The sequence below is a fragment of the Crocuta crocuta genome, unplaced genomic scaffold (assembly GCF_008692635.1).
Source record: "Crocuta crocuta isolate KB4526 unplaced genomic scaffold, BGI_CrCroc_1.0 scaffold435, whole genome shotgun sequence".
Taxonomy (NCBI): Eukaryota; Metazoa; Chordata; class Mammalia; order Carnivora; family Hyaenidae; genus Crocuta; species Crocuta crocuta.
The window spans coordinates 299,881-325,761 of record NW_027530980.1 but is presented as its reverse complement, the minus strand read 5'-3'; the positions used below and the strand labels follow the sequence as shown (position 1 = coordinate 325,761).

At 36.3% G+C, this 25,881-nt stretch overlaps 2 long non-coding RNA genes across 9 annotated transcripts in view; one reads left to right on the top strand and one right to left on the bottom strand.

The window, feature by feature from the left end:
• LOC144236530 (uncharacterized) overlaps positions 1–11,008 on the bottom strand; it is a 67,692-nt gene extending 56,684 nt beyond the window's left edge. For 2 of the 3 annotated variants that reach the window (XR_013336596.1, XR_013336598.1), the window contains exons 1-2: positions 10,957–11,008; positions 7,648–7,731 (exon numbers count right to left, since the gene is read on the bottom strand). This is a non-coding gene — a long non-coding RNA (uncharacterized LOC144236530). Of the gene's footprint in view, positions 1–7,647; positions 7,732–9,265; positions 9,321–10,956 lie in introns of those variants that run through there. The other variant, XR_013336597.1, reaches the window with a different exon arrangement.
• A 250-nt stretch (positions 11,009–11,258) lies between these two features.
• LOC144236529 (uncharacterized) overlaps positions 11,259–25,881 on the top strand; it is a 231,149-nt gene continuing 216,526 nt past the window's right edge. For all 6 annotated transcript variants that reach the window (XR_013336592.1, XR_013336593.1, XR_013336590.1 and 3 more), the window contains exon 1: positions 11,259–11,433. This is a non-coding gene — a long non-coding RNA (uncharacterized LOC144236529). The remainder of the gene's footprint in view (positions 11,434–25,881) is intronic.

Sequence of the window (25,881 nt, the reverse complement as noted above, 5' to 3'; positions counted from 1 at the left end):
GCTCAGAGCCTGGAGCCTGTTTCAGATTCTGTATCTCCCGCTCTCTCTGACCCTCCCCTGCTCATGCTGTCTCTCTCTTTCTCTCTCTCAGAAATAAATAAAACATTAAAAAATAATGATCTGTTTAACCTGATCAGATATTTAGTAGTACCAGTACCACACACCATCTATGCTGCGGCTTTTGTCTTTAATCACTCAATAGTTTTACTTATTTATTTTTATTTTTAAATGTTTATTTTTTGAGAGACAGAGAGACAGAGACAGAATATGAGTAAGGGAGAGTCAGAGAGAGGGAGACACAAAATCCGAAGCAGGCTCCAGGCTCTGAGTTGTCAGCACAGAGCCTGATGCAGGGCTCGAACTCACTGACTACAAGATCATGACATGAGCCAAAGTCAGATGCTTAACTGACCGAGCCACACAAGCACCCCAGTTTTATTTTTTAAATAGAGCAATTGGTATTTTGAATCTACTATTATAATTTTTACTCCCTTTTTCCTTCTTCTTTGGTTTTATTTCCATCAACTTTTAATATTAATAAGCAATCTTTACAAGGCTTTAATAATTTTAAAGTGTTTTCAGTGGACCCCCTTTGCCATGGTTCAGAACACCAGTATCTCCCAGAAGGGAACCTTTAAAACTTCTGTTGGCTTGACTTTTGCAGCTGCCGCACAGGGGATGCCTCTTGATTGCCTGGCTCTGGAGGCCAGGGGAACTTGCACTCCTGGTGATGGGACTGTAATAATCAGTGTCACCAAAAAAGAGTTCCTGTCCCTCTCTGAACCCCCAATTTTTGTGACCTCTGCATTGCTAGGCTGTGGTGGGCAGTGGAGCTTAAGCTTGTGGATCCCACAGGACTGTAACCAACAGAGTAAGTGGCCACAGTAATAGACAATGGACAAAGGAGCTCTGTTTTTCCGTGAAAGAAGTCTATCAGCTAATTATCATGACTGGCCAGAGGCAGTGACTATAATCTTTTCCAGAGACTTTGGAGAGTGAGTATTATCATCACACTCACTTTCTGCTGTGCTACAGGGCACCAGTCTCTCCTGAAGGGGTGCTTTACACACATCCTGGAAGATTCCCTGTTTTCCTCTTCCCACAGGACATTGGCGATCCAGGATGATTCTCGGAAGGCTACAACCCCCAGAACACTGCATGGACAGCTGACTGAGGCACACTCTCCACTTTATCTGTGAAGGAGGCCACTTTGTTCATCCTAGAGATTCAAACTGAGGGGAAAGCTCAAGGTTTAGGATGCATTTAGTGGTCTACCAAGCTGCTCTCAAGGAACATAGACTGGATATCATCTTGGAGCTCTCCCTCCTTTCTCCAGCTCACAGTATCTTCCAGAAAGGAGCTTATACATTCATCTGGAGCCCTAATTTATGTAACTTCTGCCCAGGAGACACCTCCAATCACCTATCTCTGGTAGCTAGTGGAGTCTATGTTTGTGGCCCCTAAAGTCTATATATATTTGCAAACTTTTTGAAGTTGCTGCTGGGATACCTTGGTAGCTCAGTCAGTTAAGCATATGACTTGAGCTCAGGTCATGATCTCACAGTTCATGAGTTTGAGCCCCTCATCAGTCTCTGTGCTCACAGCTCAGAGCCTGGAGACTACGCAGTACTATGCCCATTAACAAAAAAGTGGTTTATGTATGTTTACATTTATAAAGTCAGGAAACAATTATGATAGTTAATGAAGATTTATCTTTGCATATAAGTTTGTAATGAATATATCACAATTACTGTTTTGGTCTTCTTTATGTCTTCCTAAGTTGTCATAGGTACTCTTCACTGACAAAAATAATTTCAAGTAAAAAAATAATATGGGAGGAAATGTTCAATTTCTATGAATTCTATAACATCTGAAGTCTCTTTTATGTCAACCTATAGCAGTTTTAGAAACTTAATCTAGAACGTTTCTTCTAGAAACTTTGATAATTTATCAAATACTTATATCTGGTATTTTAACCTCTCCTATTTCTACATAAAGTCACCATAGACAACAGAGTACCTGTACTATACAAAATAAATTTTCATATTTTAGATGGGTTAACAAGATTGTTCTACAATTTGAGATATAAAACTATTTTTATAACAATAAAACAAAAACACACCAATAATCGTTTGTACTCAATGTAAGGCTGGAATGTTTGACATTTACCATTGTTATTATTTCTGTTTAGTTTTTGAACATAAGGACATACGTTACTTCTATCCATAAATAATATTGTTTTTAAGTATATTACATCATTGACTAGTTAATCTAAATGTTAGTAATCATTACAATAGCATGGAGAACTTGAGTCTGTTTCAGGATTTTTTACCTCAATACCTGGGATTTGTTGTCTCACCGCTTTGAAAAATGAAGAGGTGGACACAAAATTAATAGCAGGCAAAAGTTTATTAGAGAATAAGATTAGAAAGTAAGAATACTAGGAAAGCTGTCTTTACAGAAAGGGGACATTCAAAAGTGAATGCCAGCGGACTAGAGGCAAGGGCCTTTTTAAATAAGGTTCTGGTCATACATCCCCTTCCCTTCCCCCTTGTTCCTTCTTGGGTTCTACCCTTATTGGCTTGATAGCTTTATGTGCTGGGTTGTCCATTCATGATTGGCTCATTTCCGTTGTATGAGGGGTGGTCTATCACCATACCTTTCCTTGTGGTCATAACATTTTATGGTCTGCTTATTTTTAGTCAGATCTTTTGTCAAATTCCTGAGTGAAACTTGAGGCTGAGAGGTGATGTCTGTTACATTCTTAAGTAGAAGATTATACCTGAGGAGGTTTGTTATGATCAGACTCTCCTAGCATTAGTGCAAAATATGTGTTTTTCCCCACCCAGAGACCTCAGGTCCTAATCTTTCCCTCTCTACCTGTTTTATCCTATCTTTATCTATCATAGGCTCACCTGTAGAAATTCTTGGTAGTTTTGGTACATATTAAATGTATTAATTTACATTTTTAACAGTATCTCAATTGATGCTAATTAGTGCTAGTCTTCAAACTTTAAGTAGCACTGGGCTAATAGTGTAAGGTATGTGCTATATCATTAATACCCATCATATCCTTCATGTTCTCCTTAAGGATTGTAAAATGTTTTGTATTAACATAACTAAAGAAAAAAATATGTCCTAATATGTTCTATATAAGAGATTAGGTCTGAGTGAACTTTTATTCTTTTTTTTTTACATTTACTGATTTTTGAGAGACAAAGTGAGACAGAGCATGAGCAGGCGAGCAGCAGAGAGAGAAGACAGAATCTGAAACAGCCTCCAGGCTCTGAGCAAGCATTCAGCACAGAGCCCGATGCAGGGCTCAAACCCACAAACCATGAGATCATGACCTGAGCTGAAGTCAGAAACTTAACCAACTGAGCCACCCAGGTGCCCTTGAAGTGAACTTTTAAAAGGAATACAAACATAGGTACAAGTTGGTAACTTGATTGGGAACAAAAGGATTTGTTATCTTTAGCTACTTTAATTCAAGCTACCATTAATTTTTATCCAGTTTTCTGTAAAGAATTTCCTAACTAACCTTCTTATCTATAATCTCGTTATTCTTGACTTAAATCTGCAAGTAGTTTGCCTGACCAAAGTTATTTTTTTTTCCTCAGGATAAAGTCCAAATTTATGAATTTGGCTTAATTTAAAATTACCTTTATGATTATATTCATACCTCATCTCCTATCAAGCCCTGAGGATTTCTGTGATCTCAAATTTAGATAAATAATTAGTTTCACCTCTCTTCACTAGCCAGGGCTTTTTGCATGTATCATTCCTCAGCCTATAACTTACTCCCACTTTCCACCCCTTGTTCCCGCTTAATTTGTCTTGATAGATGTGACTCATCTGCCAGATACTACTTTTCTCAAAGACACTTCCCTGCTCTTTCTAACTAGCTAAGATAGTCCTACTATGGATTCCGGAGACACCCTTTATAAATCTATCTTTACAATTCTCAGGCTACAGTATAGTTTTCCATTTACTTCCGGAGACACCCTTTATAAATCTATCTTTACAATTCTCAGGCTACAGTATAGTTTTCCATTTACTTTTATTATTTTCCCATTTTGCTTGTCCTTGCAGGCAAAAGTGCTTTGTTTTGTTTCGTTTTGTTTTTACTGTTGTATTCCCAGAGTCTAACACAGTATCCATGTTAATAATAGATATTTGCAAATAGATCCTAAATGAGAGAATCGATATATGAAGTGACTGAATTATGAAAAATAGCACAAAATGAATAAAAATTAAATAGGCTAAAATGGGAGGAAAATCAGGTCTTTAGGACTTGGTCATTATTCCCTACTATATGCTGCTCAGATTTTGAACACCTTTCACATATTTGCAAATTAAGACTAGACCTAGATTAAAATGTTCTTTCAAAGTATCACTGAATCTGTAGTTGAATAAAAACAGCAACAATAAACACAGACACACCCACACAACAACAACAACAACAACAAAACAAAATTCTGAATCTACTTCAAGAATATAAATCACCCTTGAAATTTGTGCTAGATCTTTGAATTTCTCTTTTTAGGGAAACAGACTTTGAATATAGATCTAGAGTTAAAACTACTCTTTTTGGGCACTTGGGTGACTCAGTTATGTGTCTGACCCTTGATTTCAGCTCAGGTCATGATCTCATGGTTCATCAATGGGAGCCCTGCATCAGGCTCTGTGCTGACAGAGATTCTCTCTCTCCGTCCCTCTGCCCCTCTTGCACATGCTCTCCGTGTCTCCCTCTCTTACGTCTTATACATCTTAGGTCTTATAAATAAACTTAAAAAAAAAAACCTACATCACTATTTGTGACTTGTGAGAATCTGGACATCCTTGTTAAGCACTTTGTGCTATGGTTTCTTTGTTTACAAAATTAAACATAATATTTCATAGTACATTACACTCTCTAATGTAATGTCAGTAAATAATGTCTTTTTTCTTTAATTCTTACTATCAAAATATTTCAAGGCTAATTCTATAAAGCCATAGTAGTATTTTTCTAATCACTGGTGGTCCACTGTTTTAAATGAACATTTTTCTTTTAATAAAGACAATAAGAAACAGTTTTGGTTTCTTTCTTTTTTTGATGGCCATCAATCAGCAAGAAGATCTATAAAGATAATTATGGGACTCATGACAGAATATATACCAGTAAGTTGCCACATGTATCCATATACTCATAATTTGTACTTTTCTTATTCTATCACATTTTTTCTTTGTCTTACCCCTTTGTGTTATTTTTAAAGTTAGAATATTCAAAACTTGCTTTCATTTAAAATCTTATTGTTTCTTAGCACTGGTTTGACTAGAGTTGTTTCATAAAATGATTCACACATACAGTTTTATCATTTTCTTTTTTTTTTAATTTTTCAACGTTTATGTTTACTTTTGAGAGACAGAGAGAGACAGAGCGTGAGCAGGGGAGGGTCAGAGAGAGGGAGACACAGAATCTGAAACAGGCTCCAGGCTCTGAGCTGTCAGCGCAAGCCCAATGTGGGACTTGAACCTACACACCGTGAGATCGTGACCTGAGCAGAAGTCGGAGGCTTAACCGACTGAGCCACCCAGGTGCCCCCAGTTTTTTCATTTTCACGATGGCCTGTTTAAGATTCTTCTATTATAGGGGCACCTGGGTGGCTCAGTTGGTTGACCGTCTGGCTCCGGCTCGGGTCATGATCTCACGGTTTGTGAGTCCGTGCCCTATGTCCGTGCTGTGCTGACAGCTCAGAGCCTGGAGCCTGCTTTGGATTCTGTGTCTCCCTCTCTCTCTGCCCCCGCCTTAAAAATAAATAGACATTTAAAAAAAAGAATCCTCTAGTATAAATGATTATGAAAAACTGTATAGGGGACTAAGAGGTACAAACTTCCAATTATAAAATAAGTCACAGAGATGAAAAGTACCACATAGGGAATAGAGTCAATAATATTGTAATAATGTTGTATGGTGATTGCACTTATCATGGTTAGTACTGAGTAATGTATAGAACAGTTGAATGAATACGTTGCATACCAGAAACTAATATAACATTGTATATTGATTACACATTAATAAGAAAGGAAAAGGGGCACCTGCTGGCTCAGTTTGGTTGGGTGCCAGACTCCTGATTTGGGCCAAGGTTATGACCTCACAGATTGTGAGCTTCAGCCGTGTGTCGGGCTCTGTGCTCACTGTGCAGATCTCTTTCAGAATTCTCCTCTCTCTGCCCTTCCTGTGCTCTCTCCCTCTCAAAATAAATAAACTTTAAAATACAAAGAATCTCATTACTAACCGGTTTTCACTTAATTGTTAAAAATGATCAAACTAAGCTTTTAAAACTATTATCTTGTTTAGTATAATCCATTCTTTATGTAATGCATTAATATAAATACATTTTTTTATTTTAAGGAGTTTGTGATGGTAACAATTTAAATCTGATACAATCCAAGCTTCTGTAATTTAAGTATATGTATATGTGTATGTATACATATATATTTTTTTTCATTCAGATAGTTCTTCAACACATTTCAGTTGCCTTTCTCTTGTGTACGTGGCACTGATCTAAGGCCTGAGGATACAAGTAGAACAGACAGGAGTGTGCGAGGAAAAATAAAGGTTAAGAATTTTTGGTCTAGAATGTCAAGCAAATTATCCTGAAATGATACCGGGAGCTATTTCTGTATTGAATCTATGATACATAAATTCCCTGAGTCAATCTATTTTCATATAATCTATATATGAATTATAATTACTTGGCATCAAGTACATGGAGATGACATGCTCTTTTGTATTATATAATAATGTCCTAAATTTCTGGTTTTAAAAAAATGTATGTTCAAAGATAGCATTCGATGTAATATTATTCCTCGCTATAAATGTAAACTCACTATATAACAAGAAATATACTGGCCTATGTAAAATAACTTTTGTAATTGTGTTTTTAAACAAGGTTTTCAACTTGTGTGCAAACTAGAGACTTGGAAAATGCTAGTGTGCATTACAAATTTGCTGTTTTATTTTATTCAGCCCTAATGATTTTCATTATCTCCTTAGTTGATAGAATCCATTTCCAAAACCAATAATCTCTTGAAATCCACTGAGCCACAAATTACTCATTAGAGAAAATTTTCAAAGACCATTACCTTTACCATAGATTTTCGTTTTTCATCTCCTGCATAGTCACTTGTAATGCTTCTCATAATAAGGGGAGGGGAGATTATGTAGTTACAGAGAATGGTTTCAATCAAATATAGACCAATGCTTTGTTTACCATTAGAATCACTACATTTTATTAAAAGTCAATATTGCATCATGTTTAACCTTTATTTTCTATTTGCAGATCTAATACATTATCATTAAAATAAAAATGGGCATTTAATCACAGTGTTATGATAGTTTCTGAGATATCTTATGATTTTATTACAATTTTGGAAAAGGGGCAAATGTGTATGAATATTTGATGAACTTCCTTTTAGGGTTCAATGGTAATTAGTAAGGGAATCACTTAGCATAGTTAACTTAGGGCATTTCTTCTATAAACACATGATTTATTTTACAAGTATAAATTTTCTTACCTTTAACTAAAATAAATACTTCACTTCTTAAAAATCATAAATCTATCCACGTGACTCATTAAGAGAAAAACAAAAATTATTTCTTACCATGAACTTAATCACTTTGAATTAAATGTTGCCTTCACGATCTCTGTATGTATATTCAAATGCTCAAAATGCATTCGGGAGTGACTAGAAGAAGTTCAATAAAAATATGAATAATTTTGTCATATAATAAATGCTACTATTAAGGAAAATTACATGACACTTAATGATGTCTTTGTTTCTGAAGGACATAGCTAAGGAAAGATTTTCTAATCCTTTGTAAAGATTTTATAATGCTTTAGGAAGTCTTGGTTTGAGTATTGATAGTACTATTTATTAGCCTTGTGACCCTGGACAAATTACGTAGTTTCTGTCTCCATTTTCCCACATATAGAACAGAAAATTGGGTCTTTTTTACAAAGCTTTTACCACAGTGCTTGACACATGGACATTTTGATGAATGTGTGACTTTATTGCTTTTGACCAATCAGGCCTACATTTTGTGTTTTGGGCCTTCTGTATGTTGTGATTATTAATGGGCCGCAAACTGTCTCCCACCATTGGAGTTGACAAAACTAGTTGCTTGCTTCTGAAGCCTCCGTAGCAAACAGTATACAACTGGTGACTCGGGCTCCAGTGATGGGCGGGATCATGCCAACAAGGGCTTATGAGCTGCTGGCAGTCAAAACTTGAAAGAAAAAAAAGGAAAGCTGTTTTTCAAGAGTTGGTGGGAAGAGCTGGAACAAAGGAGCAGATCCCGTACCAAAAGCACTTTGGGGATTATTACGGGAAAGCCTGGTGTTAGGCAATATATACCAGTATGTTAGCACTGGTCATTAAAATAAGGTTTGGGGCACTTTTCCTCTGTTTAGCATCTGGTCTAGTTCCCAGCCTTCCTAATGATTCTGTGAAATGCCTAATATCTCTTAATAAACTCCCTTTCTGCTTACCCCAGCAAGAGCTGCTTAAAGTGCTTACAAATAAGAAAACCCTCTGATGCAGAAAGTGGTCACTGAATGTTAATTATTGTTTTCTTATAAAGAAGAACAAATAGTTCATAGGATTTACTCAGTGGACATATGAAACCTTTCATTTTTTAAAAGGCTGTTCAAGATGGCCCTAACTTTGCACTTTATATCTGTCAGATATCTTGTGATTCTATGAGATACATCATGTATGCCTAGTGGATTTTGGGTATTGGTGCTAGCACCTCAAAATCTCTGTATGTGGATTTGAATGCTCAAAATGCACATAGAAGTGATTAGAAGTTCCATAAAAAATGTGTCTTATTTGGCCATATAATTGTTGCCATTAAGAAAAATTGCATGCCACTTAATATGAATATATGTGTATGTGCATATGCATATACATACATATATATAATTCTATAGTTCTGAGGTTGTAATCATACCAAGTAGTGGGAGATTAATTATATACAATCTCAATGAAAGATAAAAGAAATCATAAGACATCCTTGTACAGTCATAAATAGGCAGGAAACAGAGGACAAATGAAAGTTTAATTCTGAGCCATGAGAAATAAATGGGACATATAAAGGTTCAATAATGTATGTTAATGATATCATGCAATTTGCAGCTGTAGTTTTGTTTAAAATAGAATAATATTTGAAAACATTCAAGAAGTGACTACATTTTAATTATTTTTTGTCATGCTTACTCACATTAGGTAAAACAGCTTGTTTTCATGTCATTTTCCTATATAGTCCTTGTGCTAATTAATCCAGCCATACAGAGCCATAAAACGTACACTAAAAAGACATAAAAAATAATTGACCTCCCTAAGGCAACTTTCATGACTTTTCCTGATAGGATGTGGATTCATTAAAGTTCTTGCCATTACTTGTATTCATTAAAGGATGAAACAATCTATTTTGTCATCAACAAACCAAACTTCCCAACTTCTGCTAGGTCCATAACATTTTGTTTCATTGGTCTGACCCTGACTTTCCTTCGGGCTTTTCAAAGAAGAAAGTAGGCAGATCCATGCAGTAGGAAATTAAGTGGGCCTGGAACAAGCTCCTGAAGTGGTCCTGGAAACTGTAGATTCAGAATATACAGAGTTCAAGTGAATATGAATGATAAGTTAACTGCTGAACTGCTTGCTGGAGGTCACAGAGCACTACAGCACTTCTCGAGACTGTTAGCAGATGTTTTAAGCTTTTTGACCCATAAGAAAAACTATTAGTGACTATTTATAAAGTTTCACAGCATAGAATATTTGTAAAAACATACATGCAATAAATATGTGGAATAGCCTTAATATATTATTGTCCTTATTACATGAAGAGTAATGATGAGTAGTAATATCTTACTAATATCTTATATCTAATATCTAATATATCTTACTAATAGAAAAGTAGTCAAAGGACTTAAATGAAGAAATACAAATTGCTAATAAATAAAACCAGGTTCAAATGTTCAAGAAATAACATATGAACAATTAAAATTGATACATATCTTTCTTCCCTGTGTGTATAAAATAGGCAAATATTAGGGAAAAAACCCCAAACAGATATTCAGTGTTGGAAAGCTGCAATGAAATAGTCAGTCTCATCCTCTGCTCAATAGAATAGATATAAAGCTGTCTGAAAAACAAGTAGCAAAAATATATACCCTATGGCTAAGTGGTTCTCCTTCAAGAATCTATCCTATGTGAATAATTAAAATTTGGGGCCCCATACTTGGGCTGTGGTCTTCTTTTTAAGGAAAGAATTGTTATAGTTATAATAAAACTATAGCACAGTTTAGTTTTAAATGAATAAGGCAGACTATCCAAATCTTAGATAATATGGAGCACTAATATACATATACATAATACATGCATATGTTCATGTATATTAAATGATAATGTACACACACACACCAATCTATATGTATAATTATGTGCATATATTATGTGTGTGTCATACCTGAGCCTTTAAAACTATTTAAAAGGAATATTTACAGTAGCCTTATCAAGCAAGCAGAATTTCAGTTAATTTATGTATTTACCTGTTTTAAATATTTCCAGTATAATTAGCATACAGTGTTACATTAGTTTTAGGTGTACAATATAGTGATTCAACAATTCTATATATTACTCAATGCTTATCATGATAAGTGTACCCTTAAACCCTTCATCTATTTAACTCATCTGCACCCTCACCTACCTTCCCTTCGGTGACCACCAGTTCTCCATATTTAAGAGTATGTTTTTTCATTTGTCTTCTTTTTTCTTTGTTTTGTTTCTTAAATTCGACATATGAGTGAAAGCACTGTTATGCCCAAATCGCGAGTCCCCAGAGACCTCCAAGGAGCCAGCACCAATGCAAGTACAAAAGGGTCTTTATTACAAGCTAGAGCAGGGGCTCACCTGTTAACCGGCGCAGCGGCAGCAGGGTGAAGCCCCGAACAATAGTGAGCAGGGTTTTTATGAGGTAAGGGACGGGGGTGTTACAGTGCACATGTACGTATAGCATCATCACATAAGCACCAGTCATAATTGTACAGTATCCATGGTAACAGTTGTGACCATTCAGTGTCTGTGAGGCGTCTGTTACTTTTGGCGGGACCCAAACATGACCTTTGAGAATCCTTTGAAAATGACCAATTATGAGGTGAGCCCAAAGGGCCTACGTGGGGTTTAGGCAAGCGGTGAGTGATTGGCTAGTTTGTGCAGAGTAACTACCTGCAGTTCCCAGCCCTGACTCAGACCACAGGAATGTTACACATTTCTTTTGATTGGCTGATCCGAGGGTGACTTCAGCTGAAGCTTTCCCTGGAACTGAGGCTACCTGCAGCCTGAGGTTGCTCTTAATGGAGGACTTAATTTCAGGCTCCTCAGCATATGGTATTTGTCTTTTTCTGACCACCTTGTTTCATTTACCATTATATCCTCTAGATCAACCATACTGTTGCAGTTTTTAATAGTTAAGTAATATTCTATTTTATATGGATTTATATATATATATCACTTTTTTATACATTCAACTATCAGTGGACACTTGGTTTGCTCTCATACTTTGGATATTGTAAATAATGTTGCAGTAATCATAGGGGTGCATATATATCTTTCCAAATTAGTGTTTTCATATCCTTTGGATAAATAGCCAAAAGTGGAGTTTTCTGGATCTTATAGTAATTATATTTATATTTTTCTTTGAGGAAACTCCAATCTGTTTCCTCAGTGGCTGCACCAGTTTGCATTCCCACTAATGATGCATGAGGGTTCCTTTCTTTTTTTTTTTTTTAATTTTTTTATTCATTTCTAGGAGAGAGAGAGAGATAGACAGCGTGAACAGGGGAGGGTCAGAGAGAGAGGGAGACACAGACTCTGAAACAGGCTCCAGGCCCTGAGCTGGCAGTCAGCACAGAGCCCGACGCGGGGCTTGAACCCACGAACCGCGAGATCATGACCTAAGCGAAAGTCGGACGCCTAACCGACTAAGCCACCCAGGCGCCCAACATGAGGGTTCCTTTCAATCCATACCCTTACCAACACTTGCTGTTTCTAGTGGTTTTGATCTTAGACTTTCTGAAAGTTTTGAGATGATGTATCAATGTGGTTTTGATCTGCATTCCCTGATGGTAACTGATGTTGATCATTGGTTCCCTCAGGCACCTGTGTATCCAGGCTGGGGGACTGGATAGGGAAATGGCGCCTGCCAAGTCCTTTATTCTTGGAGAAGTCTCCCAAAGATCCCTGACCCTGTAACACAGACCCTAAGGTTAGCAAACAAATGTCCCTCCCATTCACCCCAGGCATCTTTCGTACTGCTATTTCTGTGCTGTATCTTAGTGCTGGTTGTTTGTTATGCTGTCGTCCTCTGGCTTCACCAGAGCCAAGCCTGCTGATATTTTTTTTTAATTTTTTTAATGTTTTATTTATTTCTGAGAGAGAGACAGCGTGAGCAGGGGAGGGTCAGAGAGAGAACAAGACACAGAATCTGAAGCAGTCTCCAGGCTCTGAGCTGGCTGTCAGCACAGAGCCCGGCATGTGGCTCGAACCCACGAACTGTGAGATCATGACCTGAGCCGAAGTCGAGCGCTTAACCGACTGAGCCAGCCAGGTGCCCCTAAGCCTGCTGATTTTTAAAGTACCAGGTGTTAAGCCTCACTGACTTTAAGAACTTGAGAAATTAAGCCTCTCTGGTTTTCAAAGCCAAATGTTATGGAGATTCATCTCCCCAGTACAGGTCTCCCGTGCATGAGGTACCTGGTGTGGGATCTGCTCTTCTCTCTACTCTATGCTTGTGGCATCCCTGCCTCCCTTTGACACTCTCGTGGGCCAGTTTGGCTCCCAATTATATCTCTGCCCTTCTTATCTTCTTCAATGTGTCCTTTTTCCTACATTTAACTGTGGAGAGTCTGTTCTGCAAGTCTTCAAGTCATTTCCTGGGTTATTTACACTAATGTGGGTGTCATCTAGGTGTATTCATAGGAGGAGATAAGATTAGGATCCCTCCTGCTTCACCTCTATTACATTTTTTGTTTCCCAAAAACTCACTGCCTCCCCTCATTGCACTATTTCCTCCATTGCCACCACTTAAACACACAGCGGTGGCACACCCCCACACACATCCACACACACACACAAGCAACCAGTACAATACCTGCACACCCACCTTAACCAACAGAAATCTAAAACCAAGGCCAGATTCAATCACAGTCATCAGAAAGAGGCAGAGTGGGAGGGAGGTGGGAGACAGAGAAGGCTCAGGCCTTCTGCATCCCTTTACACCAAGCCCTAGAAGGTACCAAGGCCTTTGGTTGGGATGGTGATGGGGAGTAGTTAAGGCTAATGACTGAAGTCATTTCACTTGATGGTGCCCCCCGGTGCCCCGCCGTTGCTTTATTGCAATATGCTCTGTGTAGAAGCCGTTTTCCTCTCCCATGGTCTGCTTGGGCAACGTTGATATCATCATAAATCATCTCTTATTTTCTTTAAAATATCAACAGATTTTGTAGAGTTTCTAAATAGCCAACAGAGTCAGAACCATCTCCCAGTTTGGGCAGAGAAACCTATTTCTTTCCCACAATGTCTGTTTTCACTTTCACACTTATTCTCCCATAGGAAACCTCAGAAGGTTAAAGCTCAGATGGGGCCTCTTTGAGAAATATCCACACTTCCTGCAAAGGTGCTCTGGAATTTCTCAGCAGTCCTGGCCTGCGTAGGACACTTGAGCTCCCCTGACCACAGCTCAGCCATGCTGAGGGGATGGACCCTGTGGTGCAGAGCACTGAGTACCAGAGCACCCACTGGCAGCCCATTTTTCTTCACGACTTTTTTTTCCCAAAATTTCCAAATTGAGCAAATTCTTCAATATGTTGCAAAAGATATATTTAACATGCCGATTTATAAATGGAAACTTCAATTCTAACGTCTTTGAAAGAATAAAGGTTAAAAAAAAAGTTGTTAATCTTCCAAAACTGAAATTATGAAATTCAAATATTGAGTGTGTTTTCCATGTGTCATTAGACACATCTCCTGGCAGTAACACTTGCCCACTCTGATAGAACAAGAGAACCTGCGGACATAATCAGTTTTTTTGGTTTTGTTTTTTTTTTTTCTTCAGTTCTCACTCCTTATTCCAAAAGATCTAACATCATTTCCCCAGCCCCCAAAATACATAAGCACAGAATCTGTCATTTTTCCTTTCAATTTACAATTTGTTATCTGGCTTCTCAGTTCACAGTAGCAAAATAAATTGGAAATTTGTGGAATGGCAGTTTGTGTGTGTGTGTGTGTGTGGTGTGTGTATGTGTGTGTGTGTGTGTGTGTGTGTGGAGAGTAGGGTGAAGGATGTGGAGGGAGTGCTAGGTAACAAAAGAGGCTATGGGGATAGTTTTATACAGAAAGAGAACCTAAAAACCACCTTGCCTCTTTTTACTTCCATTTCAAAACTCCAAACAATACAAGTCTGTTCTTGTTCAGAGAGTAATATCACGTATTCCGGTGGTCTCTAAGTATGCTTCAGTTATTAAAGTCATATAAGTAAAAGGAATAATGAAGCACATGTAATGCAGTGAAGTTTGTGAAGAGTAACTAAACAATCGAAGCATGGGTGCTTGTTCCAGCTCTCTCTCCTCTGTCTCTCATCATCTGCTTCTGTCTGTCCCTATGGCCCAGAAAGTTCACCTGCATTATTTCATCAACAGGACTCCTGCTTCTGTATTTCAGTTGTTTACGGACAGTGGGAAGCCTCATTAGGTGATCACAGGGAGCAAGAAGATAGAGTATTTATTCCTTTGGTTAGCTTCCTATGAAATTTCTTTAGGTGTTAACTTCAATTCCTGACCAAAATCACATTGATCTTAAGACTGCTGATCCTTGGGGTACGTGGATGGCTCAGTCAGTTAAGTGTCCGACTTCATCTCAGGTCATGATCTCACAGCTCAGGAGTTTAAGCCCCGAGTCAGGCTCTGTGCCGACAGCTCAGAGCCTGGAGCCTGCTGTCTCTCTTTCTCTCTTTCTCTCTCTCTCTCTCAAAAATAAATTGAAAAAAAAAAAAAAACATTAAAAAAGTACTACTGATTCTATCCAATGTTTTGTACTTCTGACCCCTATTATATATCTCTGATAGGCTACTGTGTATGACTTTTGATAAAATTTGCTCCCTTCTTTCCCCTTTGGATTAGGGATGGTAATAGATTCCTGCTACCAGCCTCAGGTCACTACAGTATCCCTGTGGTTTCCCTAAAATTACACTTTTATAAACATTAAAATTGTAATTATTACTCACATTGCCCATTTTGAGTGTGCCATCCTTTTCCTGTTATAATTTTAATTGAAGTATGCATCTAAATTTACAAATACCGTATAATATTTTCATCATTTTTACATTTTTTAAATGTTTATTTATGTTTGACAGAGAGAAATACAGACAGACAGAAAGAGAGAGAGAGAGAGAGAGCACAAGCAGGGGAGGGCAGAGATAGAGGAAGACACAGAATCTGAAGCCGGCTCCAGGCTCTGAGATGTCAACACAGAGCCCGAATCCTCAGGGCGCACAATCATGACCTGGGCTGAAGTCCAGTGAGCCACCCAGATGCCCCAAATATGTTCATCATTTTGAAATACTATCTCTTCTCTCTCTAAAACTGGCCTCAAATCCTATCTAAATGTATCTTCCTTTATCATTTTCAATTATATGTGTATGTCCAGACTCTGGTTTTTCTTATATAATTTTAAAATAATCTCATACAGCTTTGAACAGCATGTAACAATAATTTCTTCTGGTATCAAGATTGTTTAATCTAATTATGGTCATTTTTTTTTAATTCAAATATGAAGGGTTGAGTTTTACTAAATTATATTTCTGGACCTTCTAGATACTGCTTAATTTGAACAACATTGATCTTCAAGGATACGTGCTCCCCTTCAGTATGTTCTGTATATTTGCTATGGCTGCCATTTTTACCCCCTGGGAATTACTTTTATCTATATTGCATCTCTAGAGCTATATGAGCTCCATTTAGAAAACTTTCTCATCTCTGCCCCAGAATAGAAGAATTTTTATAGTTTTATTTCTTTATGATATATAGAGAAAAAGTGACCAATTTGTATAAAGTTAAAAAAAAAAAAAAAATCTTCCAAAAGGGAAAGATCTCTGAAATAAGAAGTGGCTAGATATAGCTGCTTAAATATTTAAAGTCCTCCTCATGTGAAGATTAAAGACACATGTTCCATGAGGTCTTTTCAGGCAATCACAAATATGGGGTAGATCTTTATTTTTATCTTAGAGTTCTATTATGCATAATAAAAATTATATATTGCATTAAGTCATCTCTAATTACAAACCTAAACTACTACTTAGTTTGATTAATATATTCAAAATCTCATTATCTGGGAAAATTTTGACCTAGTTAATCAACACATATTTATTGAACACCTAATATATGTGAAGCACTAGATTTAAAGTAGTAAAATAGAAAATCATCTACTCAACCTTAAAAGGAATTGTATGAAGCCCTGAATTTATTTATTCAATAGTCAAATATATAAGTTATACAGGCACTAGTAGACAAAGAGATTCTTGGCAACTTCTTTATCTTTATTGATTGCAATGCATTATTATTTTGCAAGAACCTACTTTACTGTATCGATATTCCCCTCGACCCAACATTCCTTGGGCATGGCATATTATATTTGCTTTGCGTCAAGAGCACTTGTCACAGCTCCTGTCCCATACATAATATTTGGTTTATTATTTTATCTCTTAATCCTCTGGTAGCTCTAATCTATCTTTGGGTAAGAATTGTGCTGCGAGTGTTCCATCTTCAAGCCAGAAAGGGAGAGACCTAAAAATACATTTCTTAAACAAACACAGAAAAAAAAAAAGATAAATCCTAAACATTGCTCCACTTTGAACTTGTAGGCTTAGAGTCTTAAAAATAAGAAAAAAAAAATTAAAGTAATTAAATACCTTTAGTATTCCTCCTTCTAGTTTTTGAAAAGTAGTAAATAAATAAATAAAAGTATATCTAAATTTTATTGCCTTTGCATATACTTTACTTACTTTCAAACTACATCCTGAGGTTTGAAGACTAAATTTGAAGTCTTTAGTTTATGCCAAATTATCAATACACCTCATGCAAAACCTCTCAAATAATTTACTTAGTCATTTATCAATTTGTTTTTTTTATATTATTTACATTCCTTAGATTCATTTGCCTTCCTACACAATATAATTGCATATAACACTTATCATCAAAGACATTCTGATCAGTAATGAGAAAAAAATCTTTACAGTGCATTTTCTGAAGAATAAAATTAATAAAATAACTCATGAAGATTTATGATGTACTTTTAAATAATTACTAAGCAGTTGTTTGAATATTGAGATCTTTAGATTTTATGGAAAACAATACTATGGAATGAACAGAAAGGAAAACAGAGATTTTAGGAAAAGTAAGAAATTTAAGCTGAATTGTTAAAAGTAGACAAATTTTAATAAAGTGTGAGATATAGGGAGGTAGACTAGGCATATGTGAGACAGTAAAATAGTTGAATATATATGAAAATTCTGAAATGTTGATCTGTGAAATCAAGATAAGTTGAAACAACTCACTTTACATTATTTATTTTTTATTTTTAATTTTCCTCTTTTTTTGATTTTTTATTCTAAATTCAAGTTAGTTAACATACAGTGTAGTCTTGGCTTCAAGAGTAAAACCCAGTGATTCATCTCTTACCCATTTCAACCACTCCATTTAAAATAGGCTAAACAAATATCTCATAACTTCTGACACTGGCACAATAAACAGAATAAAATGTACACACTGAAATGTTTGTCATTTGAATTGGTTATTTGGAGGCACATTGGGCAAAGGTGTGTGTTCGTTAGTTTTTCTGAGTATATCCTAATCATAACTATTTCAATCTTCAACAGTCTGTGTGCAAAATTGAGTGGTTTATCCATAAGGAATTACCGTTTAAAGGGCACAATTCAGCCTATGGTAGCCTAACACACACTCTGCATGTTTCTGTATTTACTTCATATTTACACACATGTCCACATTTAACAGGATATTGGGATTCAAATTAATTAATTTTAATTAATGTAATTTTATTAATCTAATTAATTATTTTTAATTTTAATTAAGTTAATTAAAATTAATCCTAATTAAAACAGGATTAAAAATATTGGGCAGCCCCAGAGAATAGATGCTAACTGCTCTTAATTCATTGTAACATGAGGTTCAAACCACCTAAACAGACTTTTACAATGATTGTAAAAGTGATTGACCCTGTACAAAGATTGACCCTGCCCAGCTTCCACTACCACCTTCTGCCTAGAGTGGCCTCCAGGTCATACTGGCATAGAGACCCCTGTGTTCTGCCACTGTTGTCTTCCCCAAATGGGGACCTGATCACAGTCATGAAGGTGGACAAGATTTTTTGCATATGTCCTGTGGCATTTTGGGGTGAGGTATGCCATGGATCTTCTGCTCTGGGCTGTCAGCACCACAGCACCTTCAGCTGGAGACTTGAAGGGGAGAGACTTGGAGACTTGAAAAATATTATGATGACTGGATAGAAACACTGTGGAAGAAAGAATTTAAATAGTAGATAGATAGATAGATAGATAGATAGATAGATGATAGATAGGCAGACAGATAGATAGATAGATAGATGATAGATAGGCAGACNATAGAAACACTGTGGAAGAAAGAATTTAAATAGTAGATAGATAGATAGATAGATAGATAGATAGATGATAGGCAGACAGATAGATAGATAGATGCAGATTTGTCAATCTTTCTAGTTATTTAGTTACTTAGTTAATTAGTTAGGTAGTACTATTACAAAGAAAAACTGTAGGCCCAAGATGGAGTCACTTATGCTAGACCAAGTCAGGGAACCAGGACTTAAAACCTAACTTAATTGAAATTTCAGCCTTCCGCAGAAACATCATCTTAAAAGGCTAATCAGAAGTTTTCTGGTCAGCGTGAATGAGGGAATCTGTCACATGGGCTCTTTCTATCCCCCAGAGGACCATGAGGTAATTCACCTAACAGGATCTTCTATTATTCCTGTGAGGGAAGGTGATCTTGCCTAAAACAATTCTTTCTTTTCTTTTGTTGTAACTTTCCTCCGCCATCCTACTTCCTTTCATAAAATCTGCCATTTTGTACAACTCAGAGCTCCCTTCTGCTTGCTAGATAGGATACTATCCAATTCATAAATTGCTTAGTAAAGGTAATTAGATCCTCACATTTATTTTGAATTTTATTTTTCAACAGTACTTTTGTCCTTCTTTTGGAACAAAGGTTACACATTTAAATTAGGAGTTATAGTGGACACCTACTGGCTTATATCTTCACTGATTGCAGAGGAAAGGATGCATAAGTTTTGTTTATTGTCTTTTTATGTTCTCACTGTTTCATTTTCTTGTTTGTTTTTCTTTTTCTTTTCCTGGGGGGAGAAGTGTGGCTACCAAATATACACCACATAGCAGACAATGAGACTGTATGCATTTTAAATCATTCCCATAAGGTTGCTTAGAGAGAGGATTCTCCATTACCCTTTAAAAAAATAAGGTGGCCAAAATGGCAAAGTTTTTAGTGCTGAGAGAAGAAATGTTAGTGATCACCAGGAATAAAAATTGTACACATCAAAGAAGTCTAGTCAAATATCCCTGGAGGGTATTTCTAAAAAACTCACAAATAACCTCCAAAAGAGCAGCTTGCTTTCATTATCTGCCAGGCCAAGAATGTGTCAGCTTGGTGACTGCTAAGACCAGAGGTAACAAAGCCTAATCACACAAATGCCAGAAAAAGGGGACCTTTTTGCCCCTTACCTCTCCTGCTTTACCATCTTTTCAACTCTGGAGTCACCAGCGGCAGTCTAGTTAATGAAGAAAGGGAAATAGAACTAGACAGGTAAAGAGAGATGAAGCCACACAGTGACTTCTCCTTCCAGAAAACCTGGCACCAGACTTGAGCTAGACCAGGTGAGAAGATTTCACTTAAAGCTTGGAAATTGGTCATTACCATGGTCTCGATGTATTGATTACATGGAAATATTCTTGTGACTGAAAAAGATGACAGGACTTTTTATTACTGAAAGGAGCTGCAAGCATTGTTAGATTCGGCCTAGATTTGATCACAACACCAAGTATCTGAGAGCTAATTCATAGGGGCACTTGAAGTAAAGGTAAGGTACCACATGTGATTATTTGTTTAATGCACTGTGACATACCTATGTGGACTTATCAATTAGCTATTGCATGCCAAATCGATAGCTCTATTCAGGCAGTGTAAGTTTGGGTAAATAATGAATATTAATTTAAGTTATACCCTTAAATTATTTCTAATACTGATAAGATTACTTATAACTGAGCCTTAATAGCAGATACACAGTAATTTACCATCTTTGAACTCTTCAATAAAGACATAATTTTTATAACTTATTTGCAAAACATGCTAAACAATAAATTGCTATTTTTTTAAAGTTCTGAAACATTTGGTAACCATGAATAGTACACATTGATTTATAACTTCCATTTATCTGTATAAAATAATCCATTTATCATTCATCCACAGTGACTTAAAAATTTCTCAGGCTCTCTCAACTAATACTTACCCCATGAGAACTAACTCTAATAAGAGCAAATAAGAAAGCATTTATTTTTTCCTGTTCTCAGGAACTTTAGTCCCCATTTAAAGTATTTTCAAAATGTACCTGACAGCTAATCCCACTGCTGACACTGACACTTTTCTACATGTTTCTCAGAGTCTGTAAGTATTTCTTTGAATGGAATTTTAGAAATAATTATTCCACCAGAATAAATATACCCTAAGGCTGTTCAAATATCTAAATATTTTGGGCAAAAACATTTGCAGGAAAACTATATATACTGTATGCTGACCTGCAGTGGATTTGGTTCCTCTAGCCTGGCATCAACTTTTCAGAAAAGAACATTATTACCAATTTAAGATATTTTTTAAAATGTTTATTTATTTTTGAGACAGAGAGAGACAAAGCTTGAAGCGGGGAGGTGCAGAGAGAAAGGGAGACACAGAATCAGAAGCAGGCTCTAGGCTCTGACCTGTCAGCCCAGAGCCCAACATGGAGCTTGAACCCACAAACCATGAGATCATGACCTGAGCTGTCAGACACTTAACCAACTGAGCCACCCAGGCACCCCTAAAATATTTTTTTATCTTGGCTATGGATAGAGTAAGTTTGAGGTTATGTTGCTTCCTAATTATAAATAAATAAATACATATTAAAATAATGGCATTACATATTTCATAAAATAAAAGAAAATGGCAGAATATTCACTGAAAAGTAGAATACTCATTCAGAAGGCATCATCTCTTCAAGTAGCAGACACTGGAGTGGATATGATAGTGGATATGGATACTAAAAACATTAATGTTTTTAGTAACATTTAGTAGAATAAACACTATATTCACATGTATGAAATCTTTGGAAATGTAAGAAATTAAGAAAGCATTATATTTACTAGAAGATATTTGATCAAGACCTTAAAGGGTAAAGATTCCTTAAGAAGGATAGAACAGGACATTATAAAATATAAGCAAGTAAATAAATAATTCAATAAATAAAAATAAACAAATGAGCATCTTGACTTTAGGGAAATTTTGATAACATCAAATGTGTGCATAATGTTTGAGTGTGGGGAAGATATAGAATAGAATCAAGTTCAGCAACAGACTATCATAGACTTTGTAACAGCTTTCAGCTTTATCATATGAGACGATCAGCTAAAATTTTTTTTCAGCAGATAACTGAAAACATTATGAAAAAGTGACTGCAAAAGTAAAGGAATGGGAAAAGTTTCAGTTAGCTGAATATTGGAAAAGCCTAAATGAAAAGCCACTGTGAAATTTTAATATTATGATTTAGAAGAGATAGATTTGGGAGATATTGGACTGGCGGCATTGACAGAATTTAGAAACTGAAGACATGTAAATTGGAGAATGATGGAGAAAATTATGATCATGAACAAGATTCCAAAGTCTTGTTGACAACTAGGACAATTGAATTAAATGATAAAGAGAATTCCCCAATTCTTTCATTATTTAAAACATCCTTAATCACCTCAAAGCTCAAGATTTAATTATCATCCCCCATTCTCATATTTTCTTCCATTTCAGTTTGTCAATTAGTTGAAAGTAACATTCTCAGCTCCCACTATCAGTTCACAAACCTCTTTTTTTCAGGATTCTCCTCAGCCTCACTTACTACTCAGGAAGAGGTGTTCACTGATTCTATCTAGCTCTAATCCTTCTACCTACATTTTGGGGTCATTTCTCTGTTTATCTTTCAATTTTAATGATTATCTACTTACTTCCAGATAATTAGTCTCTCCTATTCTATATATGCCACCCTATCATTAAAACATGTTCAAATCTCTCCCTTTTGAAGTCTTCAGAGAGATCCTATATAGTTTTTTGCCTTACCTCACTCTTTAACTTCATAGCCAAATTTTTCAACAAGTTGTCTATAATTGTCTAAACATCTTTATGAAATCGTTATTGTTCACTTTTTTTTTAATTTTTTTTAATGTTTTATTTATTTCTAGGAGAGAGAGAGAGTCACAGACTGAAACAGGCTCCAGGCTCTGAGCTGGCAGTCAGCACAGAGTCCGACGCGGGGCTCGAACCCACGAACGGCGAGATCATGACCCAAGCGAAAGTCGGACGCTTAACCGACTAAGCCACCCAGGCGCCCCATTATTGTTCACTTTCTAAAATCTGGTTTCTACTCCAGAACTATGATCATAATCTCTACGTTACAAAATCCAAAGGATGCATTTTAGTCTGAGGCACTAAACCATTATGCATATTACTATATATCCTGCCCAATTAAAAAAAAAACCATTGGTCCTAATGACATCAGATATTTTTCTTGAAACTTTCCAGGATATATTAGTTTGACCTGATACCTGTTCACTATAGTCATTCCTTAAATTTAGTACTTATTAGTTCAAACCAATCTCCCTTGCTTGCTTGCTCTATCAGTCCAAACCAGTCTCCCTTGCTTGCTTGCTTGATCTTTACATGCTGGTGCAAAATGTTGCTTTTGAGCCAAAACTGGGCTGGATATTTGTGTTCAGCACATAGTGTTTTAAATAAAGCATTCATTACTTTTGTGGAGAAGTTATTTAACTCTCCCACATGGATTCTCCACTCCTCTTAGAGGAATATCCCCTAATATATAGTGATGACAGAATTCAGTGGCCTTACTATCTAGGAAAGTAAAGTGGGTGAATCCACTTTGTACTCGCTTACTATTGACAAAGAGGTTTTTGCCCTTGGATTTCCTCCTCAGACATTCCCTTTCAAAGCTTTAAAGCTAGAGTTAGAAAAGTAGAAATGGATCTGAGTTAATGTTCGGTGGTTATTATGTTGGAGATGTTTTAGACAGATTGCTCATATGCCAAGCTCACTAAGACTCCTTGATTCCTGTCTGCTTTGTAAGCCTAAAACACTCTGTAGTATCCCACCAGTTATGTGAAGATAAATATCATGATAAAAATGCACCTATTGGGGAGCCTGGATGGCTCAGTTAGTTAGGCAGCTGACTCTTGATTTCAGCTCAGATCATGATCTCATAGACATGGATCCAGCCCCATGTTGAGCTCCATGCTGGGCCTAGAGCCTGCTTGCTATGCTCTCTTTCTGTCCCTCTCTCTGCCCCTCCCCAACTCATGCTCATGGGTGTACTCTCTCTCCCACTCAAAGTAAATAAATAAACATACAAAAGATGCACCTTTTAACTTCTGACATTCAGAGACCATTTCTTTGCTTGCCAAATATACTATACAAAGGACAGTGTATTCAAAATGTAGACATTTGGCTTCCCTTCCAAATTAGATGATCTGACGATTCCCTTGTGTTGAAGACCAGCTGGCTGTATTAGTTTAAGCATGTGGTCTCCAGCTCAAAACCTTCTCTACTACTCTTACATTTGGAAAGCTTTACTTGTTTTTGTTATCCAAACAGCCAGGTCGGTATTTGGCTTTGTGAACTGCAATTTACACTTTTCCCCAAGACATCTCATTCATTCTCACTTCTTTGGCTGCCATGTGTGTGTTGGAACTTCAAAATCTAATAAACTGTACATAGAACATATTTTGAGCTTCAGAGCTATTTTTACAATTGCCTTTTAGATATCACTTTCAGGAACCTAATATTAAAAATAATAAAAACTGAGATCATCACTCAACCAAAAATATCCCTGCTATTCTTTCTATCTTCACTTATTGGTTAAACATGAACATATACAGAGGTAGAAATCTGGAATGTATCACTGACTTCTTCCTCCATTTAATGCCTAATAATCATGACAATCTCTCAACTCTATATACAAAGTCTCTCATATATATTTATTCTCCTTCCTTGTCCCATCAGCCTGGCTCAGGCCAGAATCATTTCTTGTGTGAATATTGCATTTTAACTTCCTCATGAAAACTTGATTTCTAGAAATATGTTTTCTGCATTGCACTTAGAGCATTCTTGGAAAATAAGGGAAATCTAACTAATACCTCATTACATAACTTCTCTCTTTTAAACAATATCCAAAATTCTAAACATTGCTCAAAAATCTTTATCTCATCTGCCTCATCCTATCACACCATTTTTAATTTTATACATCCAGATATATATTAATACAGTTGGATATTTTTATATAGAACTCAAACAAATGGTTATAATCGTTTTTTTCTAAATCACTTAGGACTGAAGAAGTAAATTTGATTGTAGCATGCAGGGTACTATTATTTCAGGTAAAGGAAAAGAGGCTAGTGTTTGCCTTCAAGCTATAGTAAACAGGCACTGAACAGTGTAGACATACATATTTGAACAGTCAAAATCCAAAGAGTTTCCAAAGTATTCACTAATCTGAAGATGTTTAGGCAAGAAAGAATCTTGATATAAATCAGTGGGATATTGACTAAGCTAAAATTATGAACCTTGCAGTGTACAGTACTTGCCTAGTCCATGGCATTAAGGAACTTAAAACTTAAGAGCAGATTTGATCAGTTATTTAAAAATCCCCAAAGTGTGATAAAGGATATATGATTTGGAAAAGACAGGTATCCAAGTATATATCACTTTATTTTGCCCTATAAATCTTGAATATCCACCTATCCAACAGTTTTAGGTATCTTTTCCAAAAGTGTGACTAGAATGAGGATATGTAAAGTGATTTTTAGATGCTACATAGCTATGTGCTAACCAAATGACCCACTTCTATGCACAGTCTCCCCTCCCCTACCCCCCACTCCTACCCGTCTCTGGCATGGACTGAGGGAGGCAGGGGATAGAAAGACCTGAGATTAAAAAATGATAAGGGATGAAAATATTCCAGATATTTTAAGTCATGTTAAGACTTTCGATTTTACCCTGAGTGATACGAGAAACCATTGTGGTTTATTGCAGAGGATTGTCATGCTCTAAATTATAAATTTGAAAGAACATGATGGCAGTTATTAACAGTACGTTGTGGGAACCATGGAGAAGTAATAAGGAGGATCTAAGGAAACTGGAGAGAAGGCTGTTCAGATGCCTAAGTGAAGGTGATGGTGGCTCATATGGGGAGTAGCAGTGGATAGAAATGAGAAAAATGTGGACTCTGGACATACATACTTTTTCCTTTAGAATAATATATTTTTTAACTTTTTATTTTCCATGCTTCTTTTTAAAAACAAGACATTTCCATTAACCAGAGTTGAATAATCAAAGTTGTGAAATTCACTTTGATACTGTACTATTTTTATATCTGCATATATTTTAGAGGTGGAATCAACAAGATTTCTTCCCT